This window comes from Microtus oregoni, unplaced genomic scaffold, assembly GCF_018167655.1.
Source record: "Microtus oregoni isolate MIOR12 unplaced genomic scaffold, Mior012 000005F_ref0000423, whole genome shotgun sequence".
In the NCBI taxonomy this organism is placed as follows: Eukaryota; Metazoa; Chordata; class Mammalia; order Rodentia; family Cricetidae; genus Microtus; species Microtus oregoni.
The window spans coordinates 38,730,301-38,757,007 of record NW_024543064.1 but is presented as its reverse complement, the minus strand read 5'-3'; the positions used below and the strand labels follow the sequence as shown (position 1 = coordinate 38,757,007).

Genomic DNA, 26,707 nt, shown 5'->3' with positions numbered 1-26,707 from the left:
AAGAGGACTTTCTCTTAATATAAATACTTATTTAAATATCTAATTAAACATATTTGAACTGTCCCAGGAAGCATGCAAGAAAAATAATAATAATAAAATCATTGATTCCTTATCCTTAGGAACTTTCAGTAGGCTACAGGCATTTAATTATCCCTGCTTCCTGGAAAAGGGGATTCAGAGAAAGGGCACAGGAGAAGATGCAACAGTGAGATCAAGCACAGAAAGGTGGGACTTGAAGATGCCCTGCACAGACTGATAGAACTGGAAAATCATCAGAAGGTAGCTAACGTTCCAGGGAGTAAGTTAGAAAAGTGGGGCAGACTCTGGGTCTGCACCCTTGTTTTCTGGCCCCATCTAGAGACCACCCATATCCCCCTTGTAGTTCCTGTCTTGGCTTCTCTCACTGGACTGTGACCCAGGGTGTATAAGCCAAATAAACCCTTTCTTCCTGCCTTTGCTTATGGTTTTATCACAACAATAGAAACCTAACTAAACCTAACTGTCCATCATGATATTGCATCTATCACATTTGAAATTGTCATCAACTACTGGGGATGAAAATTTCAGCTCTGTGATGTCTGACAAAGGGGACACAAAGTAACTTGCCTTGAGACATGATAGGAAGGGAGAAGACATTTATACAGCAGCTGAATATTGGTAAAAACAAGTCCCTGAAACTTACCAGTGTCATGCTGCTTGTCCCACCTGACTGGACTTCTCACAAGAGGGCAAGGGTTCATATCCTAATATGTTCTATATCTCAGTACTTAGGAAAACCAGTATAGCCAACCCCTGAGAACCAGTTCCTTCAGTGATATTACTGTTTGCGTGCCCAGAGGATATTTTTCTTTGGCAAAAATTTTCATTGAATATAACAAAAATGTCATAAATGTATAAATTTTAAGGCTACAACTCAAGAGTGTTTATTAAGTGAACAGACCTGGACAATTTCCTCTAGGTCGTAAGATGGAAGATGACTAGGATGGCAGAAATCCTCTTGCCCTGCCCCTCATTGTTTAAATAAGAATAACTACTATCATAACTTCCAGTCCATAGATTCAATATATTCCTTTTCAAACTTCATATACAAAATAACACCACATGTACTCTTTTGTGGTTTATCACAAGTGTTTTCTGTGTTACACATAGCCATAGGCATTCTTCTTCACCGCCACAGTAATTCCATTGTATGTAACTAACATGTCTTATTTTTCTGCTGCTTCTACTTTGGATCTAGCATAAGTATTGCTGTCATGTCTTTTGGTATATCTACACACTTTTCTAGGATTCCAATTTTGGGGTCGTAAGGGATATGTATGATACGCCTTAATGGATACTGCCATTGGGTTTTCAAAGTGCTTACCCAAACTTAACATTCTTGCCTGCAGAGAATGAACATTTTGGCTGTTCCACATTCTTCTCAATATTTGGTGACTTTTTATAAAGTTCTGTTTTTATTCATTTTATCAGCTAAAGCAGAGTGGTGTAGTAAAAAATATTTTTTTCTTTCTTTTTAATGTTCTTTTGAGACAGTGTTGCTATGAGCATTTTTGTTACAATTTTTTTTGTATCTACACACACACATATATATATATATCTCAGACTAACCTTCAGTTCAGGATTTTTTGGCCTCAGCATCCCAAATGCAGAGATTAAAGGCATAAGTCATGTGATGCCTGGCTAGCATTTTTTAATAACTATATCTATCTATCATCTATCTATCTATCTATCTATCTATCTATCTATCTATCTATCTATCTATCTATCTACCTATCTATCTATCTAGTGTGTGTGTGTGTTTATGCATGCATGTGTGAGCTTACCATGACATACATGTGGGATCAGAGGATAACTTGCAGGAGTTGGTTCTCTCCTTCTACTGTGTGGTTTCCTGGGATTAAATTCAGGCTTTCAAGCTTGGGAGGAAGTGCTTTTACCTGGTGAGTCACCTTATCCACATAGGAATGTAATTTTGAGTCAAGTTGCCTTAAAATTCAGTTCAAACAAGCACTAGCCATGTGACCTTGGGTGGGTTACGCACCAGCCAGTGATCTCAGGTGGGTCACCCCAATGCTTTGAGCCCCACAGCCTTTTCTGCTGAGCTAGAACGACGGCCAACAGGCACCGCCACCTTTAGAATGAGAGTTCTTATCTACGGGGTGTCTGGAACACAAAGTGCCTAGAGGCATCCTAACTATTTTTTCTCTCCATCTCCAGCACAGGTGACTGTCACTTTACTTCCTCTTTTGATGGTTACATATGGGAAACGAAACCAGAAGAAAACCGTGGAGTCTTGAGAGGAGCCAAAGAAAAGCAGCTCAGGGAAAATGCAGACTGTCTAAGGTTCTTTACCTACGTCATATAAGTAACTTAGGTGTCTCTACTTCTCACACCACCAGAACTTTCTTCTTGGCCTCAGGTCAACTGTAGGGTACCAGAAAGCTGATACAGGCCACAAAGAGGAAGTGACAGGCTTCTGAGAAGAATTTTAGCTGAGTCTGTCCTCAAGACTGGTAAAAAGTATACCTGGAAAGCTTTGTCAGCTGCTTTACCCTTGAGCCTAGGCCCAGGAGAAGAGTAAAGGTTGCTGGGGAGTGTGCTTCGGAAATGAAGTTACAAGGGCATTAGCAGAACCCCGGGCTGGGAGGCAGGTCTCCCCTGGTGCAACCCTTGGACTGTGTGGGCCTGTGCAGAGCCTCCATTTTCTGTGTTGTCCCACTCCTTCTCATGTCAGCTGTCCCAGATAACCCACACAGCCAACACTGCCAACTAGGTAATGAACCTGAACATTTGAATTTATGCAATTTAGGAGGACTCTTTGACAGAACCTCAAAGCTACCCAGCTTCTGAATTTTGTTTTAACCATACCCCACATTTCAACTACTCTCCCCAAATCTGCTACACAATCTGCGGCACCCCTCTCTTGCTAATGACCTTTCTCACATTATCCTCCTTAGAGCTCCAGCAAAGACATCAAGAAGACAGCCTGGGTCACGGCAGCTTTTCTGGTGCTGATGGTGGAATATATAGAATGTATGCAACACTGAAGCATGCTCAGAGACATCTAGCAGGCTCATCTTTCATTTGCTCATCTCACAGACGGACATGTGGTGAAAGCACTGGTCCACGCCAGCCTCTTACAGGTAAAACTGTTCCAGAGAGCCCCAGGCAGTGCCAAGTCTACACGGAGTAACTCAGCTCCACCTTCAGCGTCTAGATCGCCTTACATCCTATGTGGGCTTCCTAATTTACACCATTTCCCAGAGTGGAGCCCTATCACATATTAGACAACCCCAACTGAACCCTAACATTTGAAAAAGTGCCATGAAATGCGGCGTTCACCATTGAGCTACTTCCACAGACGGCAGCTATAAATTAGGTCAAGTTATTCTTGGTAGAGGTGGCTCTCTCTTTTCTCTGCAAACACATGCTAAACAGTTATTCTTGTGTATCCTGAAGAACTGGTGAAAATGCACACACACACACACACACACACACACACAGAGCGTTTTCAGTAAGATTGTAGTCTAAAAGCTGAGAAAACTTTGGAATTGTGTTGTGTAGATCATGTCAGAGACCCCTTACTGGTGTTAATGTTCATTCCAGAATGCATCACAGGATTAAAAAAAAACAACAACCAGGATTTAAAATGTCAGCAATAAATCTGGCTTCTGAATGAAGATTTTGAAAACATTACCTGAAAATAAGAGAAGTCACTAAGGGATAAAGATGTTGAAAACGTGGATATGAAGCTGCAGCATGTTAAGGTTACTAAAGGGAGGACACCTGTGTTCTCTACTTTGGGAAATGGACCAGAGGTAACAAAAACACATTTGGTGGGGAGCCCATCCTCAAACAAGCACAGAAGCTGGCGAGGCAAAATCAGAACACCTGCTTCCTCAGGAAAACATCGATGACATTCTCGCAGTACCCGCTTTTCATTGCAAATAAATATATCATTTACTCGACACACACACACGTACTTCAGTGAAACATTCTGTGCGGGTGGGCCTCACAGCCAACTTCGCAGCTGACCGGACTCCAAACCCCTAGCTTGCCCTCCTTCCCTCTTCTGAATGGCAATTAAGAACAGAATTTGCTGTCAGCATCCAGGATAGAGCTTCGAGGAGGTTCAGTTGACTTCCAACTCTAATGGTTGCACAAAGCACGGCATTAAATCTTTTATGTTCCCTTGATATATTTTAAGAAACATTATACAGGCAGAAAATTTCAGGGATAAACTATTAGAGTGGCGTACAATAACGTAGGCACTCAAATCCTGCTATTGAAAATGTCGACGGTTTGAATGACTAATTACTTCCACTCGACACCTTCCTCGCCCCTCCCGTCACTCTTCTGCAAATATATATATATATATATATATATATATATATATATATATATATCACAAGCAAGAGGGAAGGTTGCAGACACGCAGCTACCAGCTCATCGCCAGGTTGTTTATCTCTGCAGAGAAGGTGAGAAACAGAGACTGCACAAGCCTTTCTGGAGGCACTCCCATGCTTGGTGCTGGTGGGCAAGGCGGATATCTTCTCTGCCCTTCGTGCTGCCCCCATTGCTGCCTCGCAGAATATTTAATCCACCTATAGCTCTACTTCCCCAACATAACAGATCATTCGCACATAAAAAGGTTTATTTCTGTTATGGTTAGATCTGGATATGTTGGATGGACAGCGACGGAGGCCTGATGTGCTAGGCTCTGAGGTAGGGCCTGGAAATATATACATACAGAGAAGGAGCCATGGTCAGAGAACATCAGTGACCACAAGCCCAGTGCCATAATTTCAATGATGAGGAGACTGAACGAGATGAGGGAAATGACTGGCTCAAGGTTACTACTTAAAGTGAGAGATGGGATTGGATCATCAGGACAGCACAATTGTTTACTCTTAAAAAAAAAAGACCTATCTGTCTGTCCTATCTATCTATCTATCTATCTATCTATCTATCTATCTATCTATCTATCTATCTAGTGTTTTGCCTGCATGTATGCTACACACTAGAAGAGAGAACCAGATCTCATTGACGATGGTTGTAAGTTACCATGTGGGTGCTGGGAATTGAGCTTAGGTCCTCTGGAAGAGCAGCCAGTGCTCTTAACTTCTGAGCCATATTTCCAGTCCCTCATTTACTCTTTTGACAACACAGGAATAGCCATTTAAAGGAAGACTTGCTTCTCTTTCCTGTGGTGCTGAGGGGGGCATATTCTAGCAGTGCACATGAACAGAGAACCAGAGGCAGACCTGACTCCAGGTTTTTCTGGGTCTGGCAATCTACTGCTCACAAGGACCAGGGACCTGGACTCTACAGTCCACAGAACAGAGATCATAATCCTTGCTTATTGTAGTATCTACATCCTACATACAGAAAAAGGCTTCATAGTAAGTAGGTTGTTAATAAAAGACTTGGATGAATAAATGAACATCCTCATGTATCCAATAGCTCCCTGGATCCCTGCAAAACACAGCCACCTGTGTTAAATATCATCTCCATTTTATACACATAAAGAGGACAGAACAAACTGTCACTTAGGAAGCATCTATTATATACCAGGCATACCTTTGGATATTATTTCAAATGCAGATTAAAAAAAATTCCCTTGCAGTAAAATGGGTATAGCAAGAAATCTATCACTCAGTTATTTTGAGTGTATAATTCATTTGTATCAGGTAGATTCACATTGGACCACCACAGTCCACCTTCAGAGCTCTTTTTTCTCTGAAAATCTGAAACTGTGTCCATTACACAGTCACTCCACATTCCCCATTGTCTAGGCCGTGGAAACCACTATTCTTAGAATCTGCAATTCTACTTTTTAATCTCTACCTCAAATTCATTCAGGCAGAGGATTAAACCTTTGGCTGGCATGGATGTAGCAGACACCTGTTGGATGTCATAGCCTTTCCTCCCTAGAATGCCAATTTATTGCTGCTAGACTGAAAACTTCCAAATGAAGTCTTCCTATTTAACCTTCTGACAATTAACCGGTCCCTCGGTGTAGCAAAAACACGCTTTTCTCTCTCTCAAATTTTTTTTTATTACATTTAATACTGTATGCGTGTGTGTGGGGGGGGGAGGGGTTGGTAACAAGATGCCTTTACTCATTGATCCATCTTGCCAGCCCAAGGCTTTTCTCTTAACTTCCTGATCAGCTGAGAAACTGGTCCTACTTCCTCCATTTACTGCCCTACTCCTCATACCAAGGGTGAGAACAGTTAGTTAAGAAAACTGGGATTAAGAGTATCCAGGTCCTCACCAGGTTTCCCTCTACACCCTTGCTCCAGCCACATTTAATAAGGGAGAGAGTAGAGCCTGGTGACCCCTGACATCCTTTGATTTTACTGGCATGAAAATGGTACCTGCTCTCAATGAACTGTCATACAGGCAATCCCTGTACAAGTATTATTAATGAAAGACATCAGTATTATTAGATGGACAGGAAGAAGGACAAAAACCAAGACCCAGGAAACGGGCTTGGCAGTCAGACCTGTAGCTACAAATATTCTCCATTCCGCTGGTCCTCTGGACCAGTTTCTCTCCACCCACTGGGTCCCGCTCACTAGCTCCTGCAGCCACTTATGAAATAACCATCCTGAGGCTTAATATTAATGACATACTCTTTGGCCTATTAGCTCAGGCGTCTTATTAACTAACCTTTACATCTTAAATTAACCCATTTCTATTCTTTTAGATTTTACTACGAGGCTCGTGGTTTGTTACCTGTTTTTCCTTGGGCAGCAACATGGTGTCTCTCCGACTCTGCCTTCTCTCCTCCTCTATTTCTGCTTGGAAGACCCACTTGCTATATTCCGTCCTGCCATAGGCCAAATGAGCTTCTTTATTAACCAATGATAATAAAACATATTCACAGCATACAGAGGGGAATCCCACATCATAGACCAGAAAAGCTTAGAGTAGCAATGCAATCCCAGGGCAGAATGCCTTCTTCTCTACCAAGTCATGCTTTTCATATATTTTCTTGCTTTTAGAACTAATTCACTTATTGGCCAAACAAATGTTTGTGGCTGAAGGGCTCAAACATCAAAGAGAAAGCATATTCTTATCTATGGAAGACCCTGAAGTATATTAAGCAAGGCCATTCTAAAATTCTAAAAGTGTACTTAAGAACTGAATGTACATCTGGTCTATGAGCTTGTGAGTTCTTTCCACATTGCCAGTCCTCCCTAAGACTTCAGACTGTTCACTTTGGAGGAACGTCAGGCTGCAGTTACAAAACTCATCTTCCTATTCCTGTTAGGAACAGTCACTGTGTAAAGTCCCAAGCCACGTCAGAGGTAATGCACAATTCCCTCCCCCATCAATCCTGCCAGCTATCACAGACTGTGTCCTTGCTCCAATACTGTCCATAAAAATGGCAGCCTGACCATAAATTGTTGTGGTATTTCTGTATTTTAACCCAGTTTACACTTTCACCATTTACTTCATGAGGCAAATAAAAGGCCACAAATCTACATTACAGGAATCTGTCCTGACATAGAATATACTGCCATCATTCATCTTTCCCTGGCCCAGGGCTGGCCCGTGTCTAGCCTTCAGTGTGTGCTTTCAGGCCCTGGCTTCTGCTTTGCGGGTGGAGGTGTGGTCTCACCGCTCAATGTATGCAAAAGAATCAGGAGGAAAGAACCGAAGAAGGTCACAAGAATATAAAGTTCCTTTCACGCCTCCTTAAATGTCAGCAGTCCCAGAGACTACGGAGATGCTGAAGAAATGTTCTGACTGCAGCCATGTCTCAGGTGTACACAAGCAACGCAGATGCATGGATTCGGTTAAATATTACCACTAATATTTAAAGGTACCCTTTCACCATGGAATAAGGACTTTTTGAAAAATTATATATACAAGCTTAACCCTTATGTAATAGAGCAAGTGTTCCCAAGAGCATGAAGAATAATGTTTACCAAGGGCGGTCACTGAATCAAACCATTAAAGAAATAGATTTAAATTATTCATGAGAACAAAAATAAAAGTCCTAATTCTTTTTGTAGGCATTTCCTTCTTAACCCGTCTGAAACTCTGACATACAGAGTGTTTGACTCTCCTGGGATAGTCTCCTCTATTGCATCCTACCTGCCTTTCAAATGCCTGAGGAGTAAATCCCCGAAGTTAGACAGTTTCACACGAGAGGCTGTGGTCCTGAAGACAGACATCATTTTAGGAATAAACCTTTACTTCTCTTATTACTCCTCTTTAAAGATTCTAAAAATGCCCACCAACATTCCCAATTTCTTGCTTCACCTGTGCTCTTTTCAATGGGTTTAATTTTCTCCAGTCCCTTCAGGTTAATCCTGTTTTATTTTTCTTTTTAAATGCGACACCTTCTCCGTGATGATTCAGTGTGAAGGGAGCAGATGCTATTAATGGCTTTGAGAGGAAGGGCTGAGATGGATGCCCTGATCCCTCCAGGTGAGGCAAAAAAGCAACCCTGAGACCCCAATAACAGTGCTCTCTAATTAGATTCTAGTGGACACAAAGACCATGCTGGTCCAAGGGGTCCTGGCCGAAGACTGCACTCTGGTCCCTCACAGTATTCACACCAAGTGTGTGTAGAGTCTGCTGGAAGGCAACTAGAAAACTCTAGGAAACCATTTAATTCCAACCAGGGAAAAAACTCTGACAGCTTAATAATACCTTTGAGCAGATGCACAAATAGCCCGGAAGACCTATTTACTCTAGGAAGTTAGGGGGCAATAAATTCTCAGCATATCCTTGCAACACGTGTATTCTGTTCAGCACATGTTTCCTGAACAGTACCACAGGCCAAGGCTCGTTCTAGGAGTTGGGGAAACAAACAAACAAAAACTAATCTGATCTCTGCCTATCCGGGGTTCAAGCAGGAAAGATCGGAGGTAGGAAAGTAATTAGTAATAAACAGCTGTACTCATCTCTTTAAGTAATCCTTCCCAAAAATTCCCTGCCGACTCCTCTCGAGACCCAAAGCACGGGATGGACTACACTCACCTAGTTCTATGGTGTTCTGATACATAGTCGCCGGCCATGGTCCTGGTGGAAATGCCTTGTCCTAAGCAAAGTGCTGTGTGTGATGGGGAGGGAGGCTCAAGGCACACCTCCTTTGAAAGGGCATCTTCTAGGCTGGAGATGAGCAGCACACAAGGCAGATGTGCTCTCAGCACAGGTAAGCAGGGCTTTAAGAAAACCAAAGCCAAAACTCAGCCATTGCTGGGGAGAACAGAAGCGTTCATCCTTAAAGGAGAAGGCCGGCATGGATAGGGAACAGTCATTAAACTTTAATTTCTCTTAGGCATTATTTTTAAATTCACAGAAATCCAAGATTTAATCTTCTTCCCCAGATACACCACATGGTTTTTTCTCTCCTAAATAAGCTCAGGTTTCCTTTGCATCCTACAGATTTCTCTAGAGTTTCACTCTGGGCCGAAAATGATTTCTTGGTGTGTCCATCTTGGTGATGCCAGTAAACTTGTGGGTGTTTGATTTTAAGACTTTGATAGCGAGCTCTTCAGAGATGAGGGGCAGCGTGATTGTCAAGTTCACCAGAAAGATGAAGCAACTTCTTTGATCTGCCCCACCACAAGCCAGTCCTTTCCAAATGGCTGGGAAATAAAGGCAATCTCATCCTAGAGAACTAGGAAGAATGCTTTCCTTATTTTCATTTTAATATAAATATAATTTGGTGGACAAGCTCAAGCTTCCTGTAAAAAACATTAGATCATATATATATATATATTTATATATATCAAATTAGCGATCTCTTCACCCTCCTCAGTGAGTAGATTGTAAACATGTAGTACCACGCTCACTTGCCTCCTTCCTTCCTCTTCTTCCCCTCCCGTCTTCTTGGGGAAGAACATTAGAGTTTTTTGGCTTGGCAGAACTGAGCTGGACACCAATCACCTGCAATGCATACACACACACACACACACACACACATTTCCCTGGAAACAAATTCCCTTCTTTCCCTTTGCATTCCCGCTCGCTAAGCCTTTCAAACCTGATATTTAGTGTGGATGGAACAATCCAAATGCATAATGATAAGCTATGGGTACCTGTTGGGATGAGTAGCAGTTGGGAGAGTAAATATGCTATTTTCATCTTTCACACAAAGAGTAGTTAATGAATCATATGAAAAACTGCCCACAGACTGATTAAGTCGGATTTATCTTCTGATTAAATTCATAAGTAATAGCCAATGGCAAAATTCATGTAAACATAGTATTGTGTATTTATAAAACACCTAGCTAGTGGCTCAGAGTGTGGGTAAAATTACTGAGCTTTAGCTGTAAAAAGCAAGCGTATTTCTGAATTTCAATTTTATACTTATAATTAGATTTCAGAAATCGATGTAGAAATAGGTTTTATTTTAAAAATGAATACTACTGTCTTAACATAGACTGTGGGTGTGAGGATGAGGAGGTAGAAGGAAGGACACTACAGAGAGTGGGTTTCTAGAAAATCTCAGTGAAAAAAATCTTCTCTTTTTCAAGGGGAACTGTACAACACCACATGCTCTTCCAGCTGTGCTAGTCTACGACAGAGGTTGCTTACAGCTGGGGCTAGAGCCACTCAGCGAAAGGAAAGTGTTCTCAGCATCTCCACGTATGGGTGCATGGACACAGACAACCATACCCACAGTGAAGCCACACAGGCGCTGCCTGCATGCTCGCTAGCGAAAAGAGGAAATTTATTGGAACATTATTTGCTAGTCCCCTCTCCGAATCTCATAATGTAGCCCAGGTTGGTCTCAAATTAGTGATCTCTTCAGCCTCCTCAGTGCTCAGACTATACACATGGTACCATGTGGTACTTGGCACCATGCTCACTTTCCTCTCTCCTTTCCCTTTCTTCCCCTCCCCTCCCTCCCTCCCTTTTTCTTGGGGAAGAGCATTAAGAGTTTTTGGCTTGACAGAACTGGGTTAGACACCATCCCCTTTCACATTCTCTGGGCAGGCTGAGCAGGAGTACTGAAAGCAGAACCTACCAAATCAGCAGAGGTGGGCTTACAGCCCTGGGCTGGAGGAAGTGTGGCTGTGGAGTATTTGTGTGTAGCACGTTCACCTCGTAAAGAGAAGCTCTAGGGTTGCCACAGTCAAGCCTTGAGTGCCATGAAACGGCCTTCCTTGCCGTCACTGGAGAAAGCGAAGTTGCCACAACCTTTTTCTGAATTATATTTCTATTTAGGGGAAGGGTCTAAAGTGTACACCATGAGGTATACAAAACAAAATAACAAACCAAGAGGCTGACAAGGGAGGTGGCTACTGTTAAATAACTAGTATAGTTTTAGAAACAGCATTCTGCGGTCGTTAAGATTGTGCTTATAGTAGGTTTTTGTTACATGAGAAAATACGTATGAGTTGTGTAATAAAAGAAGAGGAAAAAAGACATCATCTCAATTATTTAAATATTCGTAGATCAGGAGGGAAATAAAAACACTAACACTAAAGCACTAGGATTACAGGCAATGGCTGTACTTATCTGTATCTGTATCCCCCCCCCCATTTGCCTTGCTTTTATAAGAATATAGCATTTTTGTATCTGAAAGAAACATAATTTTTTAACAAAGAAAAAAATGATCCTAGTCCTTCAAACCAGTTTGGAGCCACAGAACTAAGAGTGGCTCTTCTTCCTCCCCAGAGCCATCAGGCAGGAGCGCTCGTCGGCCACACCCTTTTCCTACATCAGAGGCCATGGCATTTCTTGACACAATCTCTGGTCCATCCAGTCTCTGCTTTACTTCAATCAACAAGAATTAGCAAGGTTACAGCCTCACATCTGCTTCATCGCCTGGCAGCAACCTTCATGAGGACAGCAAGGAGAGAAGATGATTTATAAGAAAACCACTCCCTGGGTGCGGGAGCCGAAAGCACTGATCCATTCTAGCAGCTCCGGCTGACAAACTCGGATATTATGAACATTCTGCACTTGGACAAAAGCTCCCACTTTTCTTAATTACATGGTTTGAGCAGGAGCCTGCTTTCAGGATCTGCCCAATCATACAACAGCCATTTATTTTCCCAACTGCAGCTGCCAAAATTTCCCTGATCTCTGTTCTGTGATCCATCTTCAAGGACGTCTTGTGAATGTGTGACACCGTCAAGCTGTATTCTGCACCAGGCTTTCAAAGCCCCACTCCTCCATATGGGGATCTCCTCAATACATTGTTTATTTAAAAAACCTCACAGACAAGAACCAAAGCGGGGAGGGAAAAATCATTAGGTATCAAAATATTTCTGTTTCCTTTGAGGTAAATTCTTTATTCCCATGAGCTGCTAATATACTCAGGCCTCGGTGGGATGGGATTTCTTTCGTTTGAAGATACCAAACAGAGTCATTTTGGGGATCTTAAAAATACATTATTAGGAAAACGAACGCTAAACCTGCAGTTCTTTGAGTGTAAAGAGCACAATGCCTCACTGAGAACTTTTACGCACACCTGTAATCCCAGCACCCAGGAGGGGGAGGAAGAAGGATTGCTATGGGCTTGAGGCTACACAGTGAGAACTTGTCTCAAAACCCAAGAAATACACAGATAAATAAAACATGAACATTTCTTCGGAATTTACCTTCGGAATTTTTATCCTGTTTGCCTAATCTCCTGGTTTCTCTATTTAAAAATATCTACCAATGCATTTTATGATTTACCTCATAAAAAGGAACTTTATATAGTAGAGATTAAACTTAATATTTTCTTTTTACAGCCCTTTTCTCTTTTCAAAACATGCTTTTGAAACAGCACTAGTTGGAATTTTAAAAATTCACAAATAGGAAGACTTTTTGGAACACAAAATCTCAAAGTTTTATCATTCATAAGATCTTTTTAGGACTAATTTACTATGCCTCTAGCAAAAACTAGACATGCTATGCATTTGTGAAATAGGTACTGGGAAAAGTTGAGTTCTTTGAATATAGTACCTCGTCCTTCGAAATCAGAGCTGCAATCTGCTTGATAAACTGTCCCAACTCTAGACATAGCCTTTTTTTTTTATCCCAGAATAAAAACAACAACCAAAGCAAATCAACAACAGCAACAGCAACAACAGCAACGGCTAACCAAACACGTGGAATCTCCTGTCGAGTTTTACAGGTGCATTTGAAAGCAAGTTTTAAGCCACAACTGGATGTTTATGTTCCAGCACTCTGTTTAAATATCCCTTTCCTACACTGAAGCTAGCTCTTAAAAGCAGAATAAACAAAAACAGTTCAAGGAACAGAAGCCAAGCTAAGAGCTGTCAGACCCATGGGCTTGTTCCATAGATCAGAGATGATTCTACTAAGGCCAGGCACCTGAAGGGGTAGAAAAAGAGTTCTGACTTCCAGGGAAGTAAATAAATAAGCAAATGAATAGTTAGTACACAAAGTCATAGAAGATGTAGTGGAGAGATCTATACAAACCCTCACAAAGTCCTTGCCCAGGACTGGGATAATTCTCAATAAACGAAGATCCTGTTGTAATACTGATTCAGAAGTTCTTCTGGATTGTCCAGGAAAATGCTTAGTGAAGCGATTCCCATGGGCTCCGACCAATGACAGCAGCAGCGAGTGTGTAATGAGTGGAGAGATGGTGACGGTGTCTTCACGACCTCACTCCCGTCTCACACAGAGGCTAAGTGGGTCCCGACATTTTCTCCATTTACAGATATAGAAGTACACTTACATTACACATGACGCAAAAAATGAAACCCCAGTTATTGTCATTGCAATTCACTGCAGTGTTTGCTGTCCCTGAGACTTGAATCCAACTCTGAAATAGAAAAGGTTCCCTTTTCTATACCTCTGGAAAACTCCAAACAACATAAAATATAACTCAATAGTGTTAGAAAAACAGTAGTCTATTAGTTGGGAAATACTGCCAAATAAATAAGTATTAAAGGAAGGATATTAATCAGAAGTCTTCATGGTATAATGTACAAAACACAGGAACTGATCTGACCTGCCTCCGGAAACCAATGCCAGCTTTGACCTTGCTTTAGCCCTTTAAAACTCTCTGAAGTATGATTTAAATTCACTTATACAAAAGATGCAAACAAGTCAATCTGTTCCATGAAGATTAAAAATAACAGTTGGAAGATATCTGGTCCAGAGCTTGGCACACCGAAAGCCCCCAATACTCATTTATCCTCCTTGTCCAAATTAGCATACAAAAACGAGCCCCTACCAAACACGCTGCGGGTGACCAAGGTCACTAATCTGATGGCTGGTAAGGTTTGTCTATGGTATTTGATACTGGAAACAGAAAAGAACATTTGAGACCTTGCTGTCTATAACCTAAGCTGGTCGTTATTTCCCCCGTCTGCACATGGTTTTACAAACACTAAGTTCTAACTAAGCTAACACCAGGCAGGAAGACACACAGCAAAGGTGGGAGGTTAAAGGGATTCAACAAAATGAATAATGAAAGTACATTTTGATATTTACCAACATAATTTCTGGCATTCTTTGCCCTTTCAAGAAATCCTTTACAGTGAATTTTAGGTATTTTAAATACAAATAAGCCCAGTCATTACTGTTTCTGGTTTCCCTAAGGACAGGCCCAGCTATTCAGGGATAGTTTCAGAACATGGCCACAGAAGGTCTCTACAGTTCCTGTCCTACCCTCCACACTGCTCTTTCCATTGTGAACCCCGAGGGAGCAGTCCCACTGACTGAGCATGTGCAAAGTGGGTCTCCCAGGGGGCAGTCCGAGAAGAGTGGTGGGGAGACCAGAGAACACAGCTAGTGCTCGTTCCCCAGAAGAAAAGGGTTTGACTCCCAAAGAATCCCTTTTTTTTTTAAAAAGAATGCATCAAATTACATTGATGCTCATTACTTCACTGAAACTTCATGCTGATTGTTAGAGCTGGGTACAGCCTCCCTTACTGAGAGTAAGTGAAAAGCACAGCCACTTGTCCCTGTTAAGATGGTGCAGGGCTGGAGTCTGATGCCCAACCACTGACTTCATCTTCCTCCTTTATCCACTACATGTCCCATACGCGCCAGGAAACACATTCCAGGCGACGGCCTTCTACTGCCTTTGGGAGCTGACTATGAGAAACCGGAGTTCACTGTGTTTGCTCTGTGCTGTTCTGTTCTAGCATTCCTCTTGGCCTAAGAAGATCTACTCTCTCTGCCGCCATGCTTGACAAAGCATCTTCCATGCTCTCTTCATAGCTCACACCATTACCCCTTCTACACACCTCGTTCTCGCCATTTACACACTCCTCTCTTCCTCCACGGCTCCACTGTAAGCGAACTCCTTGATGGCTGCTGATGTGTTTGACTTCTTTGCAACCTCAGAGACTAGTGAAGACCTAGTGCAGAGTCTTGGCTCTATTGGCAGCATACCTGGAGGGATGGATGGCTCGTTGGGTCCTCATCTGCTTCCCGCAGCCAAAGCTGCTTGCTGTCCTTGCTGTCCTCCACCACTCTGCTCCACTGCAAATCTCCCCTTATCTGTCCCTTTTAGAATCCATTTAAAAATAGGAGCGCTTCATCCTTTTAAATCCATACTGCCCCTATCATTACTGTGCCACTTAATTGTTTTCTAATGGACCCAAAAGACTGCATTTTTAAGTACATGGCCTTTCACTCTCTGGGCAAGGCCATGTAACAGCTTTGTCTCTTCATCTCTGCAATCTTCCCACCTATGATCTCCTCTGTCTCAGTCCCAAACTCACAGTTTAGGGAATTCGTTTTCACTATGGGTCTGAATCTGGCTGCGGTCTTTAGTACCTTCTGGAAGTAAAGAGCCCAGGGAACAGTTCCACTCACGGGGAGTATTGCTTTTGCTGTTTTTGGTCAAGGTATTGATAGCCTCGTTTGGCCTGGAACGCTTCATCCTTCTGGCTTAGTTTCCTAAAAGGCTGGGCTGGCAGTCGTGATTCAACATACCTGCTTTGAGACTGCTGAATGTCATGCAAGTCCAAGAAAAAGCCAATGGGTGCTCTTACCATTTCCCTGCACAACCATTATATCTGGAGCATGCCTAGATGCATTTATCTTATGCAAATGAATAAATAAATAATTGTACAATCATCTACATCTGTTCAGTTAAAACCTATCCACATATTTATGAATTATTTATTATATAGTACAATAGTTAACGTGGGCATTAGAGTTTTACTACTCAGCGTCAAATTCTTGACTGCTGTATGTACTTGGACAAGTCATTGCAAGAGCAATATGGGCATATTGATAACATAATGATGATATAGCTCATATGAATATGGAGAAGATGAAGTGAATCATTATTGTTGGGTAACTGAGCTCCACACCACTTGATCACTGGCTGCCCCCTAGAGTTCACCCTAGAGGTTAATAGACAAGGCTACAGACAGTTTCAAAATGCCATGAAACAAGTGTCACTATCTGAGTCTCTTCTGCCATGTGCTCCTCCCACGCCTCTACATAAGTGTCCACCCATTGTTAATCTAACAGACTATGTCATTTTGCAAAAATTCCTGGAGCCTGCTCTGACCCACACAGCCTTAGGTATTTCCTGTCCCCACTGAACCCTGGTGCTCATCACTCCCTAGGTCCAACGTATTCAGGGCATCATCTTACTTTTTTTAAACCACCTGTCCCTCCACTGACTTGTGCTCCTTGTAAGTAGAGTGTGAATTTTGAACAACTTCTTGTCCTCTGCATATAATACAGAACCCAACCATCACCCATGGAATGGACAAATGGTCAGGGTATATTCAGGAGCAGGGGGCTAGGTTCATATAGGAGGAGACCTTTTCCCCCAGTATCAGCCTCCTGGGCATGCAGAGGAACAAGTTTTTCTTTATTTTAAAGTCTTTTTTATCAAGTCTTTTCTTCATTCTTCCTGCTCTGTTTATTTTGGATGAATACAGGTATCAAGATCAAAATAAATGTGAACTGGTGGCCAACAGGGTAAAATAAATTCCAGAAGAATCACAATACTAATATGCCAGTAGCCACAAGAGGGAGAAAATATTTAGGACTTGATCTAGGGCTCTTCTGTGAAAAGTATCCTGGCAAATGCTGAGGTAATTATTCTTTTCTTACTTTTGTTTGTTGGGGAGCTTTGTTCTTAGAGTAATTTTAAGTCTACATGTTGCTAAAGGAAAACCCAGAGCTGTGGGATGAGAATAAACTGTACCATCCTCCCTCTCAAAGACTTAATGCAATTTTGTGGAATATCATACACAATGGCACGGAGATTTAAAAGTCAGCAAGGCTTATGTCTATATTTTAAAATGAAACATCTCTAGTTGTTCACACTGGAACATCAAATAGATTTATCTATAGTTCTAATAATGAGTCCTCCACGAGTACTTCTGACCTATGAAAGTAAATCAGTCTCTTCTACCTAGACTCCCCTCCCATTAAAAAGGAGATACTTAATTTACTACAAGAAAGAACTGAACTCCAAATCCTTACAACATTGCAGAGTCCAAAGTCCTTTTATCAGATACTTTTCTTCACACAGCCTCAGGCTTCTAAGGGTTCCTGACCCCAGGAAGAGGGAGACAACAAGGCTTTGTAGTAGAGACTGGTGGCTTCAGCCTCTATCACATTCATGTGAAGCAAATCAAGTCTTCTTTTCCTGTGGCATCCACAATCCTTTCTGAGATGAGACAGTCCTAGTTTTGAGATTATCTACTCTGTTCTTTGAAAGCCGTGGGCTGGGATGTAACGCTCATATTTCAGTTTAACTCTCTCCCTGTGGGTCCTGAAGTAATGACCAATACCTAAAGTGCACATGCACGCGAGAAAGAGTAGTTTTGAAAACCCTCCTTTATTAACTGCTCACTATCCACCAGACTCTGAAGACAAATGCTAACTTCATTAGTCATCTAAACAAACCTCTGGTGTAAGTATCATGCCTTGTTTTATAGACATAAGGAAATTAAGGCTCAGACAACTTCGAGACTTTGACAAGACCACAGCTCACTAAGTAGGTGAAGAATAAAATTCTTGTTTCCGGGACTCCAAAGGGTACATATGCTCTTTCCCAGCAGACCACTCCTAAGCAATGGCAGGGCCTGCCACACCCTCTAGGCTCAGCCTGTCACAAGGAACTGTGTGGAGATATCACAGGCTTCCTTGACAAGATACCCTGGCTGAGACTGTCCTTTGCTTGATGACTGGCTAAAACCCTGTGACTTTCTTGGGACATATATTCCACTTCACTGCCAAATACAGAACAATAAAAAGAGCCTATTCCTCATTGGTGGGGACTCCTGGCCTATTTATGAGTTCTCTGTGTCATCTTTCCCTAAGACCCAGACATCCTAACCTAGTTTTTTGACTTCCTTTTATAGTCTAGAGATGGCATCTTGCCCCTAATACAGCTACCTCTCCCCACCCCAACCAGGAACTGGACATACAAAGCTCCATCTTTCAGAACAGGGCATTGATAACTCTAGCTTGCCAGGTAGGATCAAGACATTGGCTGAACTACAGTAGCCTCACTGTGTGTCAATAACCTATTCTGTACACCATTATCTCCTATTATAAAAATAGCATTTCATTATGTGAAATATAAAATGCTACGTTTTATAAAATAACAGATACTATAGACCTATTTTCTCATTCTGTGTTTGCCTTTCCCACTAAAACAAAGGTTCCATGAGGACAGAGACTCATCTCAGTCACTGCTATTACCTTCAGCACCAAGAACAGTGTCTGGTGTATAGCAGGGCCTGAGCAAGTATTTGAGAATGGGATACAAACTAACCTGGATGATAATAATGATGACAATGACCATTGCCACTTTGTATGCCAAGCACTGTCTCAAGTTCTTAACACACACTGGCATACCAAACCCTCTTAACAAATCTCCTTTACAGATAAATGATTCAGTCAAGAATGTGGAAGCCACTTGTCTAAGGCTTCAGCTGATAAAGTCGGGGTTTGAAGTCATGCATTCTAGATCAAAAGTCCCCACTAATAACCATGAGTCTAAATTTCTGCAGTACTTCCTACCTTCGAAAGAATGAGTAATGCAAAATGGGAAAGAGCATGTGGGTTTTGAATTAGACACAGAGGAGGCTTTGAATTCTAAGTCTGACATTTCCTAGCTTTGTGACCTTATACAACTTACTTGAGCTACACGGTACTCTCCCTTCGAAGTGGGGAAAAATACCCGCTTCCCAGAGTTGCTATGAGATTGAAGAGGAAACCCAAGTAGAGTTCTTTTTTTCAAATCCCGACACACACTACAAAGGGTCGCTATTATTGTGATTTATCGCCGTGAGCTGCGTGGTGCAGATAACAGGTGAAATGAAGGAGTTCAGGAGAAAAAAGCATGACAGAGGAATTAAAGGTGAGTCACAGCAGCCCGGGGTAGTTTCTTGTAAACAGACACTCTCCAAAGTTACAGAACTGTGCTGGGTGAGCAATAGAGTGTCACAACCAAGCATCAGGATAAGGGGCTCTGAGTCCAAATAGGTAAGTCAGTAATTGCCTCTGAGGTGTGGAAGAACAAGGACTGAAGGTCACTGACAACATTAGCAGAGAGGTTCCTCCTCTCACTGTGAGTGATGGAAGACTTCCCAGGTGAGATGGAAACTGTTGAAACAAGGTAAGAGAGTAGAAGGATGCTAGATCTGTCTGCATAGTGAGGGAACAGCGGTGTGCACTTTCACAGTGGAGTATAAGCAGAAGACAGAGAGAGAGAGAGAAAGAGAGGGGGGGGGAGGGAGAGAGAAAGCAGAAGGATGTGCTCCTGAGCCACACAGCACAGAGTAACTATCACAGAGACTGTCCTTATCGTGTGCTGATCGCAAATAAATAAATGGTCTCTCCACAATAAATAAACAAAACAGCACTCAGAAAGAGGGAAGAATCTATTATTATTATTAGTAGTAGTACTGGTATTAGTATTTTGTTTCAGGCTCACAGTGGAGTTTTCTTTGGGTCTCTATTCTTGTCTCAAAGAGATCAGAGGCATTTTCGGCACTGGCATATCACCACCTCACTAGGCTGGTCCCCTTTTGTGCTCCAAAGTCATTTTCAATTTATTTCTGCTCGGCAAACGTTACTTTCCCTTCCCCAGCACAGTACCCTGAACGACTTGGTAAATATTTGCTGAATTGGGCTGGATTTATCCAGTAACTATGGTATGAGAAGCAATGTGCCAATAGACAAGGCTAAGACCCAAAAGCAAAGGGGACAAAAGAGATGGATATTGCAACACTGTTGCCTCAATAATCTTGAAATGCAAATGAGTCGTGTACATGACGGTAGTACACATACCACGGGACACCACAGGGTGCTGCATTCTCTCAGCAGTGGCCTCTGCAGGTGAACAGGGTCTGAATACCACCTCTTTGGTGCCACTGCAGACACACTGCTCCTTGCAGACAGAGGACAGTGCACCCTTTGCTACTAGTTCTTCAGAGACCACCCAATAGTAACTCTTCATAAGTTTCCAACAAATGGATTTATTTAACCTCCACAGCCTGAGAGATACAAACGGATTTGCAAATACGTAAACCGGGGCCCCAAAGTCATAGGATTTGTCGCTATAAGGCTAGTGAGTGATACAGTAAAACTAGTGACATAGCTATGATTATGACTATTATTATTTTAAACTCCAAGAAAGCCCACTCGTTGCTTGCTGTTCTTTAAGTGTCTCCAACAAAGGATATTTCCCCCACACTATGAGGGAAACGTTCCTTTCGACTGGATAGAACTTGAATCCTACAGTTTGAGTTCTCAAGCTCTTACTGAATATTTTTTATCGTCACTTTTAGGAACTCAAAAATACTGACTTTGGGACAGATGAATATGTCCCAGTTGCAGATAAGGTCATCTACGCAGGGAGGTATAGTCACAAAATCTGCAGTGATTCTTTGGCTTAAAGGCTCTCCAATTCTCTCTTCCCAGATTCCTAGTCCAGAATTAACCCAACAAATCTTTTTTGATTGTCTGTTACGTGTCAGGTACTTTGTTCTCAGCACTTCCAAAATAGAACACATGGTATGAAACACTATACCCATACTACCTCCTGTTACGATGACATCAGAAGTTCAATGGCTGCTGATAAACCTTAAGGGCAGAGACACACTGAGCTAGCTATCTTTGTAGAGCTCACACACAGTAGGCATTTCAGTACATTTTCATGGAACAACAGCTTACCAGTCTGCCAATATCGGTTTCCTATCTATAGAGTGTATAAAATTATAGTTTAATGGATCTTATTAAGACATAAAGTTGCATTAATTATATATTATATACAAAGAAATTTAAACTCAGAAAAGTTATGTGATTTGGGCTAAACAGAATCCTATAGGTTAACAAAAGATCTAAGACTCACAAGTCTCCTAAACTGTAGTTAGGTTCTTTGAGAAAAAAAAGAGGCACCAAAATCACATCATGACAACTCTATGAACACTTATTGAGTGCCTACTACATACCAGGATTGAAATAAGAGAGCATTTGGCATGATTTTTGGTCTCCACGCTGGAAAGATAACATCAGATACCTAACTCAGAAAAGTGAATTCACCTGGTGCAGAGCTTGAAAGAGCTTAAGTGCTATGTTTTTTTTCATGTAGCAAGGAATAAGTTTGCTTCCCACCCACTGCCATTCTCTCTCTGGCCATTTCTGCCACTAGACGACCATTACCTCTTGGTGCAAATAGCATAAGCTCCTTTAAATGGCTCCTTTCTTTACAATATAAAATAGATTTAATATTCTTAGTTCTGTTGTTTCCTGGATCTGAGGATTACAGGGCCCTGTAAACTGAGGGTCAGGAAGCATCTTTAGGAAGTCTTGACTTTTGAAATATGGTAGCTATCTTGGCCCTACAAAAATGATCAGGACACAGCAGATTCTAATTCAAGTCACCAAAACAAAGTTAAAACCACATTACAATGCTCACATCTTCCTAACTGGTAGCTTCTCCCTGTCAAGCTTTTTCTTTACCCATCTTTGGTTGCATTCACTTAAGTATCTCTTACTCAAGCAAACCTGGGAAGTTCCTGCCCCCACGATTTTATGCATACTATTCTGTCCACAGGGAACCTCTCTCTTCTGAGATGTCTGTCTATCTGTGTTTCCTGGAATGCAGTTCAAAAAGTCCCATCTCCTTTCCCCCTCCAAGAACCGATGCTTCCTTCTTGTGTTCAGTGGAACTCCTCTGTGCAGACATGGTCTACTCTCAGCCTCTCACAGTTTGCACACTGTATTAGGGTGTAGATTAGGTGATGAAACATTCTAAGAGGATCTACATGTAGTAAATATGCAATGTATGTTTACTGAGTCTTCAATTAAAATTTCAGTCTAGAATAGGTTACCTTTCTTTGTTTCCCCCAAGAAATGTAATTTTTGGAGATACAAATATGTTCTCAGACACTTAGGAGTGATGAATTTTGATGTTGTTTAATTTATAAACTGAGACAGTGTCCAAGCTTTATTTTCTATAAAAAGGGCTAACAGTATCTGCCTTTATTACATTTAAAGGAACAAAATTGACAGCATAGGACAAAAATAATACAACACTAAGTGAATATGCATGGTGATCTCCAATGGACACAAGCATGCTCTACAGAACCACACAGGCATCAGCTGGAGTTCTAGAATGCAAATTTCCTTCTCTGTACTTGGAATGCTGGTGCAACTTTGTCTCTGGGCAAGCGGTAAGACTGAACCAACTACAAGCCTGTGTCTCCAAATTCATTAAGAGGAGGCATGTTTAAAAGTTCCTTCTGCTGAGTCTGGTTGTATATGCCTGTAATCCCAGCCTTGGAAGAGCCTGAGACAGGAGGATTATGGGCTTGGGTCAGCCTGGGTTAGTTACATGGAGACCCTACCCTGTCTCAATATAAAACAAAACAACAACAATCACCAGACATAAACTTTTACAATTGCACTTCTGAGTTCAAACATTCTTCTTCTTATAGGAAGTCTTAAACCAGAAATAAAATAAAATACAAGAATTAATTTCTTATATACATTGATAAACTTTCCATTTTTAAACATCACAAATATCTATCTAGCGTGGATCTACAACTATCTTCCTACTCCCTACTCAACCCATTTGCTTACTCAAGTCCTCAATCCAATCTTCCTTTCTGGTCCTTCATTAACAGGTGACATTTTTCTGGGCTAAAATACGGAGAAATTTCTTTCTATGTCACCCTTTTCTAAAACCAAGCTCTGCACTCTTAGGTGCTGGAGATTGAACCCATGGCTTCATACAAGAAAGGCAAGGACTCTATCACTGAATTACAAGTCCAGCTTCCACCTTTTACATCTGTATTTATGCCCATGCAACCACACCGTAAAAAGGCCAAATTTGCCCAGGGTGCCTGCATACCACACACAAGGTGTACAGACACACACCTGCTACTCTCATAAGAAATTCTTGGCAAGAATTTGAACTGGATTCCTATGGAAAGAGAAAAGTTGTACTGTCTTTTACAGAGTCGTATCTCTTTAAAAAGAAAAGCACAGGGCTTGCAAGACTGGGGAGAGTAGGCAGACTGATCTCCAAGTCCTTGTCTTGTTTTAAAGATCAAATTGAAAAAACTACTTCCTGTCCACCTTGAAGAGGAACTGAAAATCTGTGACATTAAAAAAGTGTTTTAAGGCTGGGCGGTGGTGGCGCACGCCTTTAATCCCAGCCCTTGGGAGGCAGAGGCAGGCAGATCTCTGTGAGTTCGAGACCAGCCTGGTCTACAAGAGCTAGTTCCAGGACAGGCTTCAAAACCACAGAGAAACCCTGTCTCAAAAAAACCAAAAAAAAAAAAGTGTTTTAAGGATTGTGTTTTTAGTTTAAGCCTTGAGCTACTTCAGTAACTACTTGTATTTTTTCTTTCGTCCTCACTGGCAAAAGCAATGGGTGCCAATTTAGGACAATGTATGGATTTATTTATTGTTCTTATTTAAGCTACCCATTCAGAGCACGGGATAAAGGTACAAACATGAGATCTGGCCCAACATCTACCCATCCTGACATTCTTAACTACCCTTGGGATGTGCAGTCAATGACCATCATGCCAAGGTTTGTGATGGTGCCTCTCACCCTGTGCTTCTCGCTCTTTCTCTTCTCATCTCTTCAAATAGCAGGTCCACAACTCTTTTCCCATCTCACACACCTCTTCAGCTGATCCGATCACTTCTAGAGCTGTTTGTACTGCCAAAACCATCCATCATCCTGTCTCTCTAAACAGAAGGAGAAAACTGAAGGCAAAGTTAGAAAAATCGCAGGAACTCATTTAGCTTCAGCTTCTCCTTTGAAAAACAGAACTGGAAAATCCAGCCTTTTGGGAACACAAGGTGGATGGAGAAAAAAGGCAGATGTGGAGACAGTGAAAAATAGCTCCCAAGTGAAGTTTTGTTTCTGGGTAAAAGTGAAATGAAGCATTAATTAAGCTGAACCCATTCTTATTTTATTTCTGGTTCTCTCCTCCAGATTCTACCAGGCTCTATCATGAAATTAAAACAGTGCAGCAATGACTAAAATTAATCACACACTCAGATTTTATTCTCTTTTGATGACTAAATCCCATATCAATTCTAATTTCAAAGGACATGTCCTTCAAAATTTGGAGCCCATACACAATGTAGTAAAACCACCTAGTTCCCTGGAAAGACTGAGGGTCTGTGTGAGAATCCTAGGATATGCTAACTCCTCTGAGCGCTGTGAAGAGATGGTGGCTCTGAGGTGTCATGCAACGCAGTTGTCATGAAGCGCAGGTTCCCAGGACACTGCACGTGGGCTGATGGACATCTTTTCCCTCTAGAAGGCCTTTTGCCAAGAGACAAGATTGGACAGACGAATGGAAACTCATCCTTTAAGCCCCGTCACGTTCAGGCCCTATCTGTGGCAGGTTCTGTTCAATGTTGGTACTCATTTGATTCTCCCTGCAGCTCTGGGAATCAGACATTCATTATCTTCCTATTTTAAAGATGAGAAGATTAAACTCAAAAAGTTGAACTATATTCTCCAAAATCACCCAGCTGGAAAAATTATGATTCTAAAACTAAAAACAAAGCAAAACAACAAAACAAAACAAAACAAAACAAAAAACCTTTATTTTTATGCATGTGGTGTGTTCTGCCTGCACAGTGCCCTCAGAGGCCAGGAGGGTTGGGTCCTCTGGAACTGGAGTTAGGGTGTCTGTGAGCGGCCACATGGGTGTAGGGAACTGAACCCAGGTCCTCTACAAGAGCAGCAGGTGCTGTAAACCACTGAGCAATCTTTTTAGCTCCTCGAAAACTTTCGTGTTTCTTTGCAGAGTAAAACAGTGGCCGGAGCGATGGGGTCATGGATAAGCACTTGGGAAGCAAGCATGAGGACCAGAGATGGATCCCAAGAACCCATATAAGAAAACCATGCAGGCGTGGCAGCCATATTTAATCCCAGCACTCAGAAGGTAGAGATGGGTTCCCGAGGTCAAGCCAGGTAGCTAAACTAGCCAGAATCGACAAGCTCCAAGTTCAGCAAGTGATTCTACCTTAGTAAGTATATAGTAAGTATAGTGGGAATTGATCATGGAAGATACTTGATAACAACTGAGTCAGTTTCCAACTTTCACACAGATGTGGACACACATGTAGTCAACACATAAGCAAATACACACAAATCTCCCTCTCTCTCTTTACACACACACACACACACACACACACACACACACACACACACACACACAGGAAGGAGGACAGGAAGACATTAAGGAAAGTAAATATTCCCAGAGGTTTGCCAGCACATTGCACTATGAAGGGACCCCTCCTTCAGAGGCACTTAGGGCTCCACGACCTCTGAGCTGACTTTACCAACAAACGCAGGCTTACTGTGGTATCTGTAGGAATGAAACTATTTTTCCTCTATTTGGACAGGCCAATATTTATGTTTTTAGCCTCAACTGCACACTGGCCCTCAGGGTCCTAATCACAATAACCAGGTTGATTTCAAGTGTAGAACCTCTTCCATTATAGAGGCAATTAAAATACAATCAAACTAGAAAGTTATCCTCCCCCAAAGCCACCTAAAACAGAGCAACTCCAAAATAAAAGCAATTTACATATTTTAGTCCAAATTAAAAAGTAAAAGCTAAGGATTGCCTTTTAATATCCTGAATAATAAATGTACATTTATGTAAAGCTTCCTTTGGGGAACAGTTACTATGAGGACAACTCTCGCAATATTATTCATAAGTATCACTTTTGTTTTGGTATTACAGTAAGAATCTGGACTTAGGGGAATTGGACTTTCTGTACCCAGTGCATCAACAGAGATAATTAATGTGGAAGACGCGTACCATATCCAAATTTTAGCTGTGTAGTTGGCTACGTTACAAACAGGAACATGAGAAAGAATGAGTCAAACCCGGTCCAAATCACAAATTTGCAGGGATAGAGTCAGTTTACTCCATTTGAAGTGAGCAGTTTCCTAATGAAAGCTTCGTTAGCAAAGACTGCAAGTTCGCAGCCTTTCCACTTTTAAACAGCCCAGGTCCGAAGTTTACTGTTAGAGACATTATTTACTACTGTGGCATTTTCCAAGAGGGGCACTCAAAATAAAAAAAAAAAATAAAAATAAACAGCTCGGCTTGACTCTTTTTAAAGTTTTTTTTTTTTTTTTTTTTTTTTAAATTTAAAGGGTTTAAATTCATAGCTTAGGAAAACACAAGATGCTTGAGAAGTTATTATCGGCAAAAGCCATAGCATACTAGGGGGTCACAGCTGTGTGTGTGTGTGTGTAAGAGAGAGAGAAAAAGAGAGAGAGACAGAGACA

The 26,707-nt window shown here is 41.7% G+C and overlaps 1 protein-coding gene across 8 annotated transcripts in view; it reads right to left on the bottom strand.

Annotated features, from left to right (window-relative positions):
- Elavl4 (ELAV like RNA binding protein 4) overlaps positions 1–26,707 on the bottom strand; it is a 136,644-nt gene that overhangs the window by 48,466 nt on the left and 61,471 nt on the right. Inside the window, exon 1 of one of the 8 annotated variants that reach the window (XM_041651767.1) lies at positions 13,408–13,531. The exons of the other annotated variants lie outside the window; for them this stretch is intronic. The gene's annotated coding sequence lies outside the window, so the exon portion shown is untranslated. Of the gene's footprint in view, positions 1–13,407; positions 13,532–26,707 lie in introns of those variants that run through there. 8 annotated transcript variants of the gene reach the window in all.